The following is a 12,896-nucleotide window of genomic DNA, read 5'->3' as shown; positions in this document are numbered from 1 at the left end:
AATGACTGCTGACAGTAGGTAGCGCATGCAGGTGCGACGATGCGGTTGGAGTGCTTCGCTGACTTCGGCGAAGGGCGCCATGGTGGAAGCAGGGGAGAGAAGCCTGCGGTAAATGGAGAGTATTTTTTCGAGGGATAAGCGGGGTATGGAAAGAGGAGTGTATGGCCATTCCATGCAGAGCCGCGCCAAGAGAGCAAAACAGGGAGCTGTCATCAGCCGAGGGCTGGCCACCATCGACATTAGGGGAAATGACCATAATGCAGAACCCTTTGTGACGAGCTTTGCTGCAGCGCATGGGCTCCTCGCGGCAAAGGGTGGCTGGGGTACAGTCATTACGCCTCTGCTCCCGGCGGTCGCTGATCACAAACCTTGCCTGCCCTAGCTGTGCTTCAGCAGCAGTGCCTGCCCACTTGTGCCGAAATTAAGCTTTCGGGTCTCGCTGCAAATCTCATGGAATGCTGGAGATGCGTGACTTATCCCACTCTGGCTGAGGAGACACCGACTTTTGAGTCCCTGTGGGCTTTACCGGCATGCTCTCTTCCATCACAGGTGGAGGACCTGATGATGTGGTTGGGGAGACTCCTGGTCGTGCTGCTGCACTCAGGGTGGCTTGCCAAGAATCACACAGCCAATGCACAAACGCTTGAGGAAGCCCAAAGCAAGCAATGGACCCCGCAGGACCTCCCCTGTTATTATCTTCTCTGTGTCTGCCACCTACCACGGAAGCGTTTTTCCCAGCTTCTATTATTACATATAGGTTAGCTAGCTTAGCGCTTTAGGCATCAGGAGTTAAATTTGTTTAATATTTTGCAAACCAAGGCTACACATGGCTGCCCCTTCCCAGGTAGGTTGCCAGGAGAGGGATGGTCATGTGGAAAGCAGACAATCCTCTGCTTTGCAGAGATGTAACCGCCAGCCAGCCACCCACCCACCCACCCACCTCTTTGTTTTCTCTGTCTGCCACCACCACTCGCAGAACCCCCCCCCCCTGCTTTTGCTATTACACTTAGGCTATTGATGTGCTGCTTAAGCATCAGGAGGTTAGTTGGTTTAATATTTTAAAAGGGGCTACACGTCCCCTGGCCTTCTGTGGTAAGGTTGCCAGGAGAGGGATGGTCATGGAAAGCAGACAATCCCTCATGCTTTGCAGAGATGTAACCAGCCAGCCACTCCACTCCACCCTTGTTTTCTCTGGTTGCCACCACCACGGCAGAATTTCCCAGAACTCGCTTTTACATAGGCTAGTGATGTGCGTTTAAGCATCAAAGGTTAATTGGTTTAATATTTTAAAAAGGGCTACACGTGGCCTTCGCCACTCTGTGGTAGGTTGCCAGGAAGAGTGGATGGTCATGGAAAGCAGACAATCCCTCTGCTTTCGCAGAGATGTAACCAGCAGTTTGCGACCCACTCCACCCCTGTTTTCTCTGTCTGCCACCACCACCGCAGGACCCCCCCCCTGCTTTTGCATAGGCTAGTGCGATGTGCGTTTAAGCATCAGAGTTTAATTTGTTTTATGTTTTATAAACGTTATACATCTACCTCGTCACTCTGTGCAGGTTGGTTGCCAGGAGAGGAAGGTCATGGAAAAGCAGACAATCCCTCTGCTTTGCATGAGATGTAATCCAGCAAGCGATAATGGCTAAACCATATGCTGACAAAGCATTTGTGAAAAATTGCAATTGCCTTTATTGTGTGATTTAAGCAATGTCAATTTTACAGCTAAGACAACTGAGGGTCAGCGGGAGATGGGTTAGGAAGTTTGCGTGCTTGTTTTCGCTGGATGCCGCGCCATGTGGTTTGCCTGCCTTCTCTGCAGCTCCCTCCACAGCTTTTGCCAGGAGCCTCCTGGCTGACCCCCCTTCCTCCTGTTCATCCACTTCTCAACCACAGCCAGCCTCAAGGCGCCTTCCAGATCCCCTGTCTGAAGAGTGTGGGAAGATATATAACACAGTGAAAAATTTAGATGATGCGCAAGGCGCGGGGTCTGGCCTTCCTGCTGCTTGTGTCCCCTTCCAGAGCTCTTCAGTACCGGGCGAAGCCATCCCGCTCCATGCAGAAAAAAATTCTGCTGCCGCGAACCTCGCTTTAAACAACAACCCCCCCCCCCCCCCTCGCCCAGTTTTTCTTCATGCTCACAGTTGGCATCCAGCGATGGCTCTTGTCTGAGTGCCAACTGCACGCGGTCGTGGGTTTCTGTTGCAGAGCTTCCTGCCGTGGGTTAGAGCCTCTCTGTGTCCCTAGACATTTCCTTTGCAAACATGGAGAGATTGCAGAGCCAGTTAGCATTTGAAGATGCATGACACAACTCTCAGTAACATGGGTAACGCGTTGGCATCCAGCGGCAACACCCTTCCCAAAGAACGAATAACATGGCACTCTGGGTAGGCTTTACCCTCATCTTCACTGCACTGCACCTGGGTGGCCCCCTCGCTCCCTCTCCTCCCTTGGTTTTGGTGGTGGGCTGAAGCTGCTCCTGAAGGGGAATAGGGGGGATGCATGGCTTTTCAAGCTCCAGATAGCCATACATACATCTAATTTTTTAAAATTGCGCTCTCTCCCATTATACTATCTAACAGGAGCCCCTGCACAATGTCATTGAACAGAGGAGGCCAGCATGTCGGGGCTCCCCCATCAGACAAGGGTATGCGGCAAACTGAATGCAAGTTCCTAATGTCTTAACTTTCTCAGAGTTTTGTAGTTCTTAAAGTTTGCCTTTAGACTCCACTAATACATCAAGTTTCTGCTCAAAGGTGGGGCCGGGAATATGGTGCGCTGCTTCAAAGCGTCCGCTGTTGGTTAAAGAGTGTAACCTTTCTGCACGTTGATGGGGTAAACTTTGCGGCAATGCAAGCAACGGGAGAGGCAGAGTGGCTCTGACAAACACTCCACGTCACAATGTCGCTCCCCACCATGATTTAAATGCGCTTTGCAGCTAGACCATAAGGCCAGACTGAGAGCATGCATGCTGGGAGGGGGAGATAAACGGTTGCTCACATTGCCCGCTTTAATTTGCATGACTAGGGAAGTGGTAAGGGGAAGAGTGAGAAAGAGTGTGCCCTCCAGCCCCTTCCTCTACTCGCAGCATGCCTCAAAGGGCATCATTACATTCCCCTCTCCCACTTGCCCACCCTCAGAAGACTGCACTTGGCGTGGTTGGACTCAGACACAGCCTTTAAAATGCTAGAGCTGGCCAAAGTAAAACACAGCAATTACATTTGGGCTTGTTCAAGTGAGAACCTGAATTGACAAAGGTAAGGTTTCACATCACCAGCCGCACGCTTGGCGTTCAGGGGTATGCACCACGACCGAGGGAGTGGTTCTGGCTCTGGCTGTTAACCTCCAAAATCCACCGCTGCATGTAGTGCTCATTGCTACCTGCAATGAAGTTCGCTCGCTCACACAGTCACACCTTCTAATGCGTTGTGCTCAAAGCAGACCCATTGCCGCAGAGTGCTCTGTAACACTAAAGTAGAAGTCACACTCCTTCAAGCTAAACTCACAATCTCACTGATTGGTTGGTTCTCAGTGGTGCTCAGATTAAAGCTAGCAGGTGCATTTGAAACCAGAAACTGGTTTGTCACTGCAAGAGCATGTTGTGAGAAAATTACCAAACTCACCCCCCTTCATTTCCGATGTCTGCTCAGGGACCACCAGCCTTCAGCCAAGCCTCAAGATGAGGGAGTAGTGCTTTGGCCTCCCAGCGACGCTTGGTTCTCCACCGCAGGCGGCTCTCAGCTTTAAGTACTCTTTTTTGAGCGCTTTCCACTTGTTTTGAATCTGAGTAGGGCTCCTGTTGTGTCCCCTCCTTGCCATGGCCTTGCTGAGGCCGGAGTATATTTTCCTGTTGGGAGCCTTCCCGCTACCCACCAGGTTCGGCGCCACCCCCCTGCTGATCACAGACAGTATCATCAGCCTCCACCTCCTTCTTCCGACCAGTTCACACCCCGAGAGGACGGCTATATCGACTCTTAAGTGCTCACTGTTACTGAGGGTGATAGAATTGCGAGAGGGGATGGGCCAACGAGCCCGCACAGGCAGCCTTGGAAGGGCAGCCTAGTGAGCTAACGGGAAAACGACGTGACGCTGCATGTTTAACCCTCGAACTTCCTGTCCTCATGCCTCCAGCGCACAGGCTGTAAACTGCTGTTAGAGTGTTCCAGCAACAACAAGCATCCATGCAGTTACGCGAACAGGAGTCCTGGCAGTGTCCTATGAACTTCCAGTGCACAGTCCTCACTTAAGGCCTCACTGTTCCCACACATACCTCATAATAATACAATTTTTCGCTGCGTTTATAGGTCGGGCTGTCATGACCCCATCTTGGAGCTGCCTAGGGACCATTGGAATTCCAGGAGTGATTCCCCGCATACAAACCACCGCATCTTTTTTTCACGCCTCCCAAAGGTAGCACCGTGCACCCACTAATCAACTCATGAGACAATTCCTTTAGCAATTGAAAGGTGGTTCACCTGGATGCTGTCTCCAAGTGTGAGTGGAGAGGGGAGATGTGTGGTAGAATTGAGAGACCGCGAGGCGCAGGTTTGGTTTATCAGTGGAAAAACTTCATTACGGAAAATAAAAAAAAATTTTTTGCACATTAGCACACACACCAATGGTACAAGACATGAACGGATGAGACTACTTCTGCACAGGGCGTTTGCAGTAGAGGTAGGTGGCCAGGGCATTCCTCACAGCCTTCCCCCTTGCCAGATGCTGATCCTCAGAGTAGGACCCCTCACCCTGGTCAATTATGATGGGCTGCTGCTCTTCCATCTGAGTTAGCAGGGGGCCAGTCCGCCATTCACTCTCCGGAGAGTCCTGATTTTCCGCTTCGCATAGGTTGTGTAGAACAACACAAGTGGCAACCAGGGAGTTAACCCTCTCCACCCTTATGGGCAACTTGTGCCACAGGCACTTCCACCTCCCCTTTAATCGCCCAAAGGCACGCTTCCACAACACATCTGGCCCTGCCTATTCTTCTGTTGTACAGGCGCTCTATCGCGTTCTCGTGGATGAAGGTATGGCTTTACAAGCCACCTCCGCGATGGGGAATGCGCCATCCGCCAAAATCAACGGTGGGACAGCCAATACCGCGGAATGGACAATACAGGGTTAACTGGGAAGAAGGCACCCCTGTCCATGGCCTGTGTGAAATGGCAACCCCTGAAAATGTGCGCGTCGTGGCTTCTACCGGGTGACCAATGTCCACCTCAAAGAAGCGCCCTTTGTCATCGCAAACAGCCATAAGAACAATGGAGGCCACCCTCTTCCTGTTGATGTAGTCCGCAGGGGCGTCCGATGGGTTTAGAATCTGTATGTGGCACCCATCAATTGTCTGACGCACTGTGGGAAGCCTATGTTGGCAAATCCGCGATAACCTGGAGGTTGTTTGGGAAAAACAGACAGTTAGTGTCATGGCCATTGCTCTGTGTCTCTGAACAGCGGCAGGGTGAGGCACATGAGCGCGCTTATGGGACGATTCTGCAGGCATGCCTTTGCCATGGGCGCCACTCTCCTCATCAGAGATCCTGCTCTGAATTTTCTTCATTTCCTCTCTTCTCTATTTTAATACAGAAAAGGCGGAGGGCCAATTGGCTGAATGGCCCTCCCTGGATTAAAATCTGGGCCCGTCCTGGTACCGCAGCACTGCCAGGACAGGCCCCAGTTTAAAAAAGATGCTGCCGCTATCAAATTCACCCATAAACCTGCCTGGGTTGTGGTTGCCCAGTGCCTGGCAGCCGTATCAATACAGTGTGCAATGCCAGGCTTTATCAAAACCGCCCCTTAAGGAGTGGGTGTCGGTTCATTTACCCAAGATACTCAAATGCGAAAACAAATTCGAACGCCATATCTGCCTCAACCCCTGCGATCACGGTGAGGATATCTGCCCCTGGGTGGAACCTTCCCCAGCCCTTCCTCCCAAAAACTGGCCCCAGAATGTTCAACATTTTGCCCTCTCTGACCTGAGCGCATCCCACAGCTCCCTTTTTCTTCCAAAATTAGATATGCATACCCACAATTCCTGGACGGTCCGCTCTGGGTTCGGAACGGGCGCTAAAGACGCATCCCATGACGTTGTTGAAGCCTACCCACCACGGGAGTCACCTCCCCCCATTCATCCGAATAAAATAAAGAAAGGGGAACATGTGTCCCCCACTGCCTGGACTCTGTGTAATCAAACTCCAGAAAATTCGAAACTGTACCTCAGGGCCACCAGACCCAAGAGACACGCACCCAAAAAGTGAGAGTGTGCACGACTGGTAGCACTATCAAACCCGCTGTCAGCCTACCTTCTCCACTGGATCCGCAAACCGGACAACCCTCTTGAACAGGATGTTCTTCACGGCTTCACAGAATTCATGGACAGCCTCGAAGCGTGGTGGTGCCCATCTAAACTGCTGCCGCATCTCCCTGAAGGAGTTGGGACTGGCCAGATACCAAATGGCCATCCCCACTGCATCTCCACGGGCAACGCCAGCCCGCGATGCGCAGGTGTCTTGGCGCCTCAATGCTGGTGCTAGGCTGTCAACGATCCTTCTGGAACGTTCCTCTGCTCATGCGCGAAGTTCTTGAGCCATTCCTCATCGCTCCATGATGACCACACGCAGTTATACCACCAGTCCCTGCTACGGTGCTGGTACACCCAGAAGCGCGCCGGGCGTAGGGGCGGCGGCCAAGGCAACCCAACGGCGCAGACCCACGCGCCCTTCGCGCCCACTGACCGGCGAAAGTGCAGAAGCCTGCGGCAAACTATCATGCACATCCGTGGGCATGCATGAAGGCTTGTGCGCAGACACGACCCTCGTCCAGTGGCACAGAAGCACCACAACCCGACGCAGCAGCTCTGCCTCCTCTGTGTCCGGAGGCATTGCGACCTGATGGCTTTCCATCAGATATTATGCCCACAAAGCAGTTCTGTAGCAAAAGCGAGGCACAACTAGTGAGGGCAACCTACTAACCAGGTAGCAGTACCTGGAAGCTCCTTGGTAACGCTGCGTGAACTTCGTAGGCTCACGATATAGCGAAATGGCGGCGCAGCATTCACGCGTCTCAATCAACGCCGAGATGTATCGAGCTAACGGCAGCGCCAATCAGGGGGGTTTTTCCACCCACCCACGTCACGCCGTCCTTCACGTGACAACGAATAGCAACGCTTCTACGCGGTGACGCATTTAGGAACGTTTAGCCCACCCCGACCAGCCCAGGGACTGCGCTGCGAAGCTGACCAATCATCAGATTCGGCTGCTTGGCACCGCATTTCCTGTGAGATGCAAAACCGCGGGACTGAAGGGCTAAAGGAGGGGAAGATGCGTGACTACAGGGCCATGTGCAAATGCCATCGAGCGACGAAACTACATTAAAAAGGCAAGGAATCAATGCGGTTCGCTTTTATTCTGGAACAAAAAGTGTGTGCGAAAACGCCCTGTGAATACCATGTCTTTGCCCACTGTACTTCCCAGGGATCCTTGCAACACACACCTTGTCTCTATATTCACCCTTTCTATCACAATGGCAAACATTCTGCTAGTGGGAATTACAGTGGCTTGGACCCACTGGAACATTCCCACCAAAAGAAGGATCTCCACTTGCAGAGGGTGGCTTCCTCACTTTTCTCCTCCCGCTGCAGCCCCAGATGCCAGCTAAATGCTACTCCCCAGGAGCAGTTGGGTGGCATATAGGACTACAGCGGGAAGAGGGAGGTAAAAAAGTTGTTCTCCATGGTTGGAAATCCTTCTGCCTGAAATCCCTTGATAGATCCAACCGAATGTCTGGAAGGTTTGAAAGTTCTGCCTGCAAAGAAGACCTTCAAAATAACAATACAGAATGAAAAAGAATTAGTGGTGGTCTAGCAACAGAGTGTTAACTTTGCACACAGCAAGTCACAAGTTCATTTTCTTGCATTTCCAGTAAAAGGATCACGCAGTAGGTGATGTGAAAGACCTCCGCCTGGGACCCAGGATTGCTCCTGCCTGTCAGAGCAAACAATACTGCTCTTGATCAGCTGAGGGGCTGACTCAATATACAGCAGCCTGAGGTGCTTTCCTATGCACCACTCTACCTACTGAACTGACATGAAAGAAACTAAGCTCAATCCTATGAAGAGTTACTCAATTTTGAATGCATTGAAATGAATGAGCTTAGGCTGTAATAACCCTCTGCTGGATTGCACTGTAAATTATTATCATTAAGCGTATAATAATAAAATCATTCTTTATTGTTATCTGCTGTCAGGCTGATTTTAAAACATGCTTGCTGGTAGTTAAATGCTGCAAAAGGGGAGAGGGGTTGATTATTGTGAAGCATTTAAGATTGCCAGTGTATGGTGCTATCTTTATGTATACCAATTACAGGGATGTTTCTGGCTGCATATGCAGTCCAAAGGCCACCTTTGCAAAACATCACAAATGCTAGTTTTTGTGCTAAGAAACTGGACAAGTTTCTAGATCTCAGGGTCAACGAGCATATTTAAAAGGTCATTTGTAAAAGCACACATGCAGAAGATTTGTGGAGGAGGCTAAGAACTTTCTAGAACAGTGGTTCTCAACCTGTGGGTCGCGACCCCTTTGGGGGTTGAACGACCCTTTCACAGGGGTCGCCTAAGACCATCGGAAAATTACAGTTATGAAGTAGCAACGAAAATAATTTTATAGTTGGGAGTCACCACAACATGAGGAACTGTATTAAAGGGTCACAGCATTAGGAAGGTTGAGAACCACAGTTCCAGAACATGAGCTTAAATGCCTTGCCCTTCTGTCTCCCTGCAGCCTACCTCACCTCCAGTGTCCCATGAGACTCCTTCTTGCCATTTGCAAATGTAGAAGACGTATCTTGTTCTTTATTTTTTAAAAAATTTGTAAGCCTGCAATAAAGGGAAGATCCCTGGTAATTAATGAAAAGGGAAGTGATTAGGGAAAATTCCTACAAGAACAAAATGTTATTGAGTGAGAAACATTTCCCTTGTCTGAAATTCCTGGGGAAATGTTCAAGGGAGAAATAGAAGACTTTTTTTCTTGTGCGATGCCAATTGCTCTTTAAAGACTGCCATTCTCCTTTGGTTTCCGAAGAAGGAAAAGACTTTGTTTACAGTGAGGCAGGCCAAATACTTTAATCCGCAGATCTTGATTGTATACATTCCATCTGGCATTCATGCCTGTCACACATATTATTATTATTATTATTATTATTATTATTATTATTATTATTATTATTATTATTTAGATTTATAGGCCGCCTCACCCCCAAAGGGCTCGAGGCGGCTCACAATACAGCTGTTCCAATAACAGCACATAAAATACATAACTAAAACTTAACCCCATTAAAACAAATTTCCACAGCAGCAGTTTCTTAAAATTTAAATAACAAAGTTAAGAGCAAGCAAAATTAAAGACAGGCAGTCCCAAGCCTGTCGATGCTAATCTATCATGATGTGAATGGATAAAAGCTGTGGGATTCATTGCACCAAAAGGTCAAGAATGAATTTGGGCCACTAGATTAAAAGCTGCTATATGGCAAAAATCCAAATGCATTTATCTAAATTAAAATCATAAGTTCATAGTAGAAGGCCCACAATAGTCTGACTTATAGATATAATAGCACAATTAATTAACACACAAGGTCCTATGTCATGCTTTACAACACAAAACCAAACACATTTCAGTCCTTTGGCCTTCTTCATTGGTCAAAAGTGGTCATACAAAGTGTTACTACCTTTCAAAAAGTACAAATGAAACATTTAAATGACTAAGATAAGTTATCAGAGAGTTATGCGCCACTGGCACCCAGGAGGTCGTCAACATGAAACCAATGTCCACTCAAGAGGTATAAAATGGTATGCCAATCATGCCAATTAAGCCAAATTCTGTTATGGCAGCATCCTTTAATACCTCAGTCAAATAAAATTTCTATAAGTTAGGAGTAGTTGATAGAAATAAGACAAGCATAACTCTCTAATTACTTATCTCAGTCATTTAAATGTTTCATTTGTACTTTTTATTGGTTACTTAAAACTTTGTATTACCACTTTTGACCACTGAAGAAGGCCAAAGGTCGAAACATGTTTGGTTTTAGTGATAAAGTATGTGACATACAACTTTGTGTGTTAATTTATTATGATTGTATACCTACAAGGCAGGCTACTATGGGCCTTCTACTATACAGTTATGATTTTAATTTGAAGAAATGCATTTGTTTTGTTTTTTACTACATAGCAGTTTTTAATCTAGTGGCCCTAATTCCTTCTTGGCCTTTAGGTACTTAATTCTTTGTTTGGGTTAAGTTTTTCCCCCCTTTTTCTTTGTTGGCAGATTTATTTCATCGGCCAGGGAGAAGGAGCAGAGGAGGGGGAACAGAGATAGAGGGAATACATTTCATAACTCTGCAAGAAGCAGGCAGCGGTTTCACACAGGGTTTGTTTTGCTTCCCCTCAATAGCCAAGTGTGTGTAGCACCAGTTTGGCTTCAGGAGGCTGGGCACTAGACAGAAGGGGAGAATCACTTCTCTGACTGAGGTTGCTCTGCCTTTTCTGCGCCTTCCCTGGTCTCTGGAGCGTGAAATGACACATAGTAACCCCACAACCACCTCTTTCTTTTTCTTTCAGCCTTTCTTCTGTTTGTTTTATTTATTCTGTTTTCATCCCACCGGCCCTCTAAGGAGCTGGAGTCAGTTTACACCTTTCTCTCCTCTTCAGTTTTTATCTTCACAATGATCTTGTGAGGTAGATTAGGCAGAGAATAACTAGCCCAAGGTCACCAAAAACTTTCTGGCAGAATAAGGGTTCATTTTCTTTCTTTCAGAGCCAAGCACACAGCTGCCTCCTTCTGTCGGTTGCTTTCCTACCACCACCTTCCAAAACAGCCCAAGCCAAAGTTGTTCCGGGGGAACTGGAAGCAGAGCCTGGCTCTGCAGAAGCAGCACCTCCTTCCTTTCCGAAAGGGTATTTCTCTCTCCCTCAAGGGAGACCGGAGGAAGAATACAGCTGTTCACCATTCCAGCAAGCTGCAATAGACTGAATGCACTGAGGGATATTTAGGGGGGGGGGGTGTTCCTAATTCTGTCAGCTGCTGCTTCAGAAATAGAACAAGGAGGGCTTCACCTGTGACATTCTCCCTGCACAGTGCAAGGGAAAGAAGAGTAAAGACCTCTGCCCTGCATCATCAGGGAAAACGCACGCAGGCATTCCACCACGTGCTTGGAAGTTACAGCACACCTGGGTGCCCACACAAGTTTCTCACCCCTGACACTTGTGAAATGCCTTCCTGGAAATGCTCTGCAATCTTTTTCCTCTTTTGGGGGTGTGCGGGTGGGAAGAACTCAATCCCCGTGTTCATTAAACAGCCAGCCCTTGGACAGCAACTGGAACCTACAATAGGGGGCCATTTCCAACTCTCTTCTTCTGTGCGGGAAAGTGTCTTTAATCTGGCCAATTCCCTGCTGTGCACACTCAAGAGTTTCAAATAATTTTAATCCGATGAAGAATCCCATGCAGAATTGCAGCTAAGGAAAAACCCACAGAAACGGGACCGTTCTTCAAATGAACCCGCGTTCATTATGCTTCTGTCGTCCATTCCCCGGGACTTGGACGGCAGCAAGACCTGCCTGGCCAGTGGCTCTGGGCTCGGGCGCGTTTCTTGGCCACTGGCCAAGCCACGCGTTGGGGCTCTTCCGCGCCACGGGACAAGGGGGGTGGCGGAACCACAGTCGCTTTTTAACCTGCTGGAAGGAATCGAGCCTGCAAGTCAAAAGAGGCTGAAAGGGAAAAGGGGTTTTCGTTCGGGGGTGGGGGTGGGGGGAGGCATAGATTTAGCGCGCGACCCCCCAGACAGAAATCATGCTGATCTGGGACGGGGGAGAGCACCTGCCTGTTCGTTTGCAATTCAAAAGGATGTGGCAGTGGGCCGAAGAGTCAGGTCTCACCGCAGTCCTGAACCAGCCCGCCTTGACATATGGTAGCAGGTAAACAACATTCCTCAGCCTTCCTCCAGCGCCCGTTTCTTCCATCCGAAAACAGGCATCGGAATCTAAAAACATTGGATCTGCCCTTCAAGAAGAATCGGGGGAGGGATCCCTCCTTCTCCTTCCCCTCACCCCCCCCCCCCGCGCGCACACACGTGCATTATAAAAACCTTCACAAACACGCGCACCGGCCTGCCTCCACCTCTTTCAGCAAATGCAGATCTTCCAGGAATCTCGATTTTAAAAAGCCAGGGGTCTGCTTTCAAGCGGACCGGGAGATCCGCAGAAAACCGATCTCGATCCTGCTTGCCGTTGCTGGCCACACTCACACGCGCAGGCAGGCTCGTGTCGTCGGATTCCTCTGCAAGATCCGTGCATACGCTCTGCTAAGGTTCCCTCCCGCCGCTACCCCTGGGTCAGAAACCCGAAGCATCTGCTTCTTACCTCAACTGTCCTGTCAATCCCCGCGGTGGGGGGTAAGGAAAGCCCCCAGGCGCTTTTTAATGTGCAAAGAGATCCCAGTAAACAGCGGCTCCTCTTGACATTGAAACATGCATCTATATGAAGGAAATGTCAAAAAGCCCCAATTTCTTCCTAGGCAAATGGTGGCCACTGTTGTCCTTGAGAGTCGCCTCGAGGCAAACGGGGTCCTGATGGGCAACCAGCAACGCGGCTGGTGATGTGTCCTTTAGCTCTCCTAGCATAGTACTATATCCCCGTCACATGACTGCCAGGGAGGTTATCACAGTAAAAGCGGGGGAAGGCTTGGAGGAGGCTCGACCCAAACTGGCCGCTTCATTGGCTGAGGAAAAAGCAAGGGGCGGGCCTAGGTTTGTCGTCAATGGAAGCATCTGGCACTCTAGCATCAATCTCTCTCTCGTTTACTTCCCCCCCCCCCTTACTACCCACCCACCCTCAATCATGTTAGCATCTAAGCCAAGAAA

The 12,896-nt window shown here is 49.4% G+C and overlaps 1 protein-coding gene across 3 annotated transcripts in view; it reads right to left on the bottom strand.

Moving 5' to 3' along the window:
- Nucleotides 1-12,655, bottom strand: part of KLF15 (Kruppel like factor 15) — a 34,923-nt gene extending 22,268 nt beyond the window's left edge. For all 3 annotated transcript variants that reach the window (XM_048487173.1, XM_048487174.1, XM_048487172.1), the window contains exon 1: nt 12,397-12,655. The gene's annotated coding sequence lies outside the window, so the exon portion shown is untranslated. The remainder of the gene's footprint in view (nt 1-12,396) is intronic.
- Between the last annotated feature and the right edge of the window lie 241 nt (nt 12,656-12,896).

This window comes from Sphaerodactylus townsendi, linkage group LG03 (assembly GCF_021028975.2).
Source record: "Sphaerodactylus townsendi isolate TG3544 linkage group LG03, MPM_Stown_v2.3, whole genome shotgun sequence".
In the NCBI taxonomy this organism is placed as follows: Eukaryota; Metazoa; Chordata; class Lepidosauria; order Squamata; family Sphaerodactylidae; genus Sphaerodactylus; species Sphaerodactylus townsendi.
Note: the sequence above shows the minus strand (reverse complement) of the source record. Positions and strands in the feature narration are given on the sequence as shown.